General features: G+C 53.1%; 1 pseudogene; it reads right to left on the minus strand.

Annotated features, from left to right (window-relative positions):
• Positions 1–7: 7 nt before the first annotated feature.
• Positions 8–3,097, minus strand: LOC143041762 (uncharacterized; annotated as a pseudogene).
• Positions 3,098–5,496: the final 2,399 nt, after the last annotated feature.

Genomic DNA, 5,496 nt, shown 5'->3' on the forward strand with positions numbered 1-5,496 from the left:
ATACGCATTACCTTGCCCTCCGCAGCATCGAGTCAAGCCCCTGGTGCCCGGCGTGTAAGTTCGCAGCCACCTGTGGGCGGAGGGGCTCTGGGATCACGAGGCGTACACACCCCTGTTCGAATGTGTACGTCACCAGGTCCTGGATAACTGCCAGCCTGTCTCTTACGCCATAGAACGGGCGCAGGCAGGTCACCTCTTGTGATTTGTGTTGGTGCCAGTCCGCGGCTAGCACTTTGGCCAGCAGTAGTTGGTATACGGGGTCGTCGGCGGCGAGCTTTCTCACCGCTGACTCATCCAGGATGTGACCCTCGTATCCGGCTGTGGCAATCACCGCAGCTGCAATTGCTTCGGCGAGGTCCTCGTCCAGGTCCGCATCAACGTCCGATAGGGGGCTTCTGAGAGCCGGGTACCTGGATAGAAAGTCCACCGCGGCGTTTCTCTTTCCGGGCAGGTATTTGACCTGGAAGCGGTACTGCAACGTTCGCTCCTTTAGCCGGAAGAGCCGCGGGTTGACCACCTCTGACAGAGCTCTGTCCCCCAAGAGCTTGGTGGGGGGGGGGGGGGCGGTGGTCGGTGACAATTGTAAGGTTCGGGCATCCCAGCAAGAACAGCCTTGCTTTCTGGAGGCATCACGCCACGGCCAAAGCTTCTCCCTCTACTGCGGTGTAGCCAGCCTCAGCAGCAGTGAGGTGGCGGCTGCCGCACAGGGCCAGGCGCCAGCCCGCCTTGCAGCAGAAGGGGGCAACAGCGGATGAGCAGTGGCAGTACTGCTGCAGGATGACGAATCCGATACCTTCCCTGCTCCAGTCCGTGATGGCTATTGTCGGGCGTGTCTTGTCGTAGTACGCCAGGCCGTCCTTGGCCAGCTGGCATATGGTGTCCTGGGCTCGACAAAACTTTTCTTGCAGTTGCTCGTCCCAATATACCGATCTGCCACATGGTTTTTTCAGGAGCTCCCTAAAGTCGTTCATGATTGGGGCCGTGGTGAGGAAGGGGGCGAGCTGGTTCACGAAACCGTACCACGACCTGATGTCTGAGATGGAGGGCTTGTCTGGCATGCTGAAGTTCTTGATGGCCGCGAGGCGTTCATCCGTGGGTTTATATTCGTCCCAGCCCAGACGGAAGCCCACGAAATCGACTTCCCTCCGAGCGAACTGAAATTTCTCCGGCTTCAGCGTAATCCCCTTGGCTGCACATGTCGACAGGAACTCGTAAGTGTGCCAGAAAGCCTCCTCGATGCTGCTGTCGTAGAGGAGAGTATCGTCGACACACTTGTACTTCCTCGTAATGCCCTGAATGGCATCGTCAAAACGCTTGGTGTACGCGTCGCCGGCGGAGCAGTGGCCCATGGGAGTACGCCAGTACCTGAATCTTCCCCATGGGGTGATGAAAGTGGTGAGACTGCGGCTCTCCTTGTCCAGTTCAACCTGGTGGTACCCCCAATAGGCGTCTGCTACTGTCTTGAAGGAGTGCTTGGGGACTCCAGAAACCATGTCAAAGGGAGCGGGGGTGTGGTGCGTCTCCCTTCGGCACGCGGCGTTGAGGCGCTGATAGTCCACAGTGCGCCGAGGTTGGCCAGACTTCTTGGGCACCACCACCATGCGGGCGCAACACTCCGTGGGCTCCCCTGCCGGGACGGGCTCGATGACGCCCCGCCTGATGTCTTCTTCTAGCTGGGCCTTCACCTCGTCCTCCCAGTGCCTCGGCACCGACGCCGGTCTGTGGCAGGCGTGGGGGATGGCGTTGGGTGCCAGGTGGATGTGGTGGGGCTCGCCCTCCATCACCGGCAGAGGATTCCTGGTGGTATTGAAGGTTGTGGCCGAGAAGTGTTGTAGCAGCCACTCCTCCAGCCGTTTCGCGTGCTCCTCATGTGGCGGGAATGGTATTGTCTCAGGCCTCACATGTGGCTGACCGAACTCAGCTGTACTTTCTGCCGTCAGCGCCCGCACCGCCGGCCGGGAGTGGTGGGGGAAGCTGGCGGGCACTAATCCCAGCACCTGGCACGCGCTGAGCGACAGGAACAACGACTTAGCAGAGGGTATGATGGGTCTTGCTCTGCTGCAAAGCCGCCCAAGGATATGGTGCACCGGCACGATGCGAGGCATTGTAGTGGCAGGTCTGCCACGTCCCGCAAGGCCGCCTGCCCCCGCAGCTGCGCGGGTCTAATGCGGAGCCTGGACAGCAGAGCCTCCCCGGCGACGCACACCTGGGCGCCGGTGTCTGCGACAGACGCGGTGCGGTGCCTGGCTCCCCCTCCATGCGTCACTGTTACCTCCACGGTGGGTTGGCGGGTTACCTGTGTGCCTGCTATTGTCACGGAGCCCGAGATGACGTTGGCAGGCGTGGCGTTGTTGGGGGGCTTCGAGCTCCTGCAGCACCTCTTGAAGTGGCCCCGTTTCTTGCATCCGACACAGTAAGCTTCCCTGGCCGGGCAAGAAGTCTTGTCCAGGGCGTGTGTGGTACCGCAGTTCCAGCAGGTACGCGAGGGCTGCGCCTTGCCATCCGTGGTGGCCGTAACGTCAGGCGGGCAGTTCTCGTTTTCGATAACCTGTGCGGTGCCAGCCGCACGACCGTGTTCCCGCCATGAGCTCTCGTCCATGGCGTGCCGGCGAGCCGCCTCGTACGCGGAACACATGGCCCTAAGGGCGTCAACGCTGTCTGTAGAATCGCACACTTGGTACACCTGCAGTTTCAGCACCGTGTCACGCAGTCCTACCGTAAGCTTTTTCAGGAGCAGGTACTCTGAGAGGTTGTAATTGCGCTGGGGACACTGAAACGCGCAGTCGTTAGCTTTCTGAGCACCCCTTATGAAATAGTTACTGACGCACTCGTCCTGCCCCTGGGAAACATTAAAGAACTCGGCCCACTGTACCGCTTTGTTCGAGGAGCGGAGCACTATCTTACCTATGGCGTCTAACGACTCCTGTTGTGTTAGGGCGCCCCACTCGGCGAGGGTGAACCTGGCGTCTATCGCGCGCTGCAGTAATGGAGTACAGAGGAGCCTGATGTGGTAGACCGCATCCTGTTGTGGCCATTTACATAGAAGGAGCCAGCATTCCATTGACCGTCTCCAAAACCTGAAGGCTGCCGGCGTCATTTCCAGGTCACATTTCTCAGGAGTAGCCGAGGGAGGTGGGTGATGTGTTGCTGTGGGCGCCAAGGGCCGTCATGTTGGCCTGCTGCTGTTCGGTGATGGTCCAAGGCGTCGAGCGTGGGGACCGGCGAGGTGGGGGCATCTTGAGCAATCGTAGGTACTTGAGAACTCACTGCGCCATGTTGGGTCCTTGATCTAATGACGTACAGCGACTGCCCAGGTAATACCCGCGAGCCTAGTTATATACGTGGCGCCGAGGGAAAACGTGTTGTACCCCAACACCTAGACTATTTCCCACTATTACGCTGCTAATTTGCTCATTATTAGTTAAATTAAGTCCAGGGTATTTTGTCCCCTCGGAGGATCGGTAATCACTTGTTTTAGGAAATGATTCTGCACCACATCTAGGAATTTCTTCGCTTCATGATCTATTAAAGTTTCCCAGTCAATGTTTCTATAATTAAAATCTCCCATGATCACAACGTTTTTGTACTGGGACGCTCTGTGAATTTCATGAATCAGGGGATCAGTCTGCTCAATGCTGAGGTTAGGAGGTCTATACAAGACGCCAATAATAACTCTCTTATTCTTGCCCATAATCTCTACCCAAATAGATTCCGTACAGTCCTCTTCCTTAATAGAATTGTTGCTTATATAGTTTAATGTATTTTTAACGAAAAGTGCTACACCTCCTTCATTCCTGCCAACCCTATCCTTGTGAGAAAAAAAAAATTATATCCTTCTATTTCGATTTCCGGAAGGAAATGTTTATCAGCCATGTTGATCCAGGATTCAGTAATAGCTATAATATCGAAATTCTCTACGCATGCTTTACCTCGCAGCAAATCAATTTTGTTAATCATGCTCCTGCTATTTGTATAGTAAACTTTAAGTTTATCTTCCCTCCACCTGCTTTGGTGATTCTTTTCACAGTCCCTCTCTAAGTTGCTTCTATTGCCTAAACTATATTCCGATACTCTCCCCCCCCCCCTACTCCCACGTAATCTAGTCGAAAATTCCCTGTAGGATGCCTACTTCTCGCTCAAGGGATTCAGCAAGGAGCCGAAATCCTCTGGGCGACAAGTGCACCCCCTCCCTTGTGTATAGGTGATTCTTACCATAAAAGCAGTCCCAGTTGTTGACAAATGCCCATCCATTGGCCTTACAATGTTTTGCCAGCCTGCAATTCATTGCAATAGCCCTGGAATGCCACATGCCTCCAACTCTACGCCTCGGAAGGATTCCACATACAACAGGAACACCTCCCCTATTTCTAATCTTGTCTAGCGCATCCCGGAACCGCGCAAACAATTCCTCACTCCCTAACTTACCTATATCATTTCCCCCGGCACTTAAGCAAACTACTGGGTCCTTACCTTCCCCTACTAAACACTCTTCAATCCTATCTCTAATATCTTCTATGCCCGCACTGGGGAAACACACCTGCGTCCTATGTTTCCTATCTTTATCGCAGAAAGCCCTGTCTAAGTACCTCACTTGACTGTCTCCTACAACCAAAATCTTACCTGTGGGCAGGGATCCAGCGTCTGCCCTTCCCTTCTTCTCTTGAATTTCATTAGTTTCTTCTTCCTGCAGTTTCGCTAGTATTTGAAACGAGTTCTTGCAATTCAGCGGGGCTGGTGAGGACTTTTTTCCACTATTCCGCATCTTATTTTTCACCGTTTTCCATCCATACTCATCGCTAATTTTGTCTTCCGTATTTTGGGCCTTCGAGCGGAGAGCTCGATTCTCCTCTTTAAGGCACTTAACAGCATCCTCCAAGGCTTCAATTCTACTAAGTAGAGATTGTACCTCATCGGCGCTGAACACGGTAACACAATCACTAGCCATATCACTAACTGAAGCAGCTACCCGGTTGACCTGATCTGAGTGACGACTACTGCTCAACTGAAGCTTGAGGGGGATGGCGGATCGAATCTTGTAGATAAACTGATCACTGAAATGTTATTGCAGGATATTATTGAACATAGTAAAAGGGAGTGGAACTTCCCTCTGATTCTGGTGCCAAAATCAGATGGTACCATGCGCCCAGTTATTATAGGGAATTGAATAAGCATACCATGCGTGACCGATTACCATTACCATTAAATAGTATTCGGGATAAACTCAAAAAGGATTTGTGATCAGTAGTGAATTTCTTAAGTAGACTTATTGCAGTGTGTCTAAGAGTCGGCACCATAAGGACTGTAAACATAGAAGGGAGTGAGAGGTGCATACCCTTAGGCGTGCCCATGAAATATAATGTAGTTGAGCCCTGTAGGGTTATTATTCCTTTATTTTGCGTAAACCTTTAGGAAGTTAAGGAAATAAATGAGAATTGTGTTAAGGGAGGTATTCTTCTAATCACCCAACGTGATAGTATTGTAAGCGACCAAGTGTGG

Source organism: Oratosquilla oratoria, chromosome 32 (assembly GCF_046742065.1).
Source record: "Oratosquilla oratoria isolate Oo_2021 chromosome 32, ASM4674206v1, whole genome shotgun sequence".
In the NCBI taxonomy this organism is placed as follows: domain Eukaryota; kingdom Metazoa; phylum Arthropoda; class Malacostraca; order Stomatopoda; family Squillidae; genus Oratosquilla; species Oratosquilla oratoria.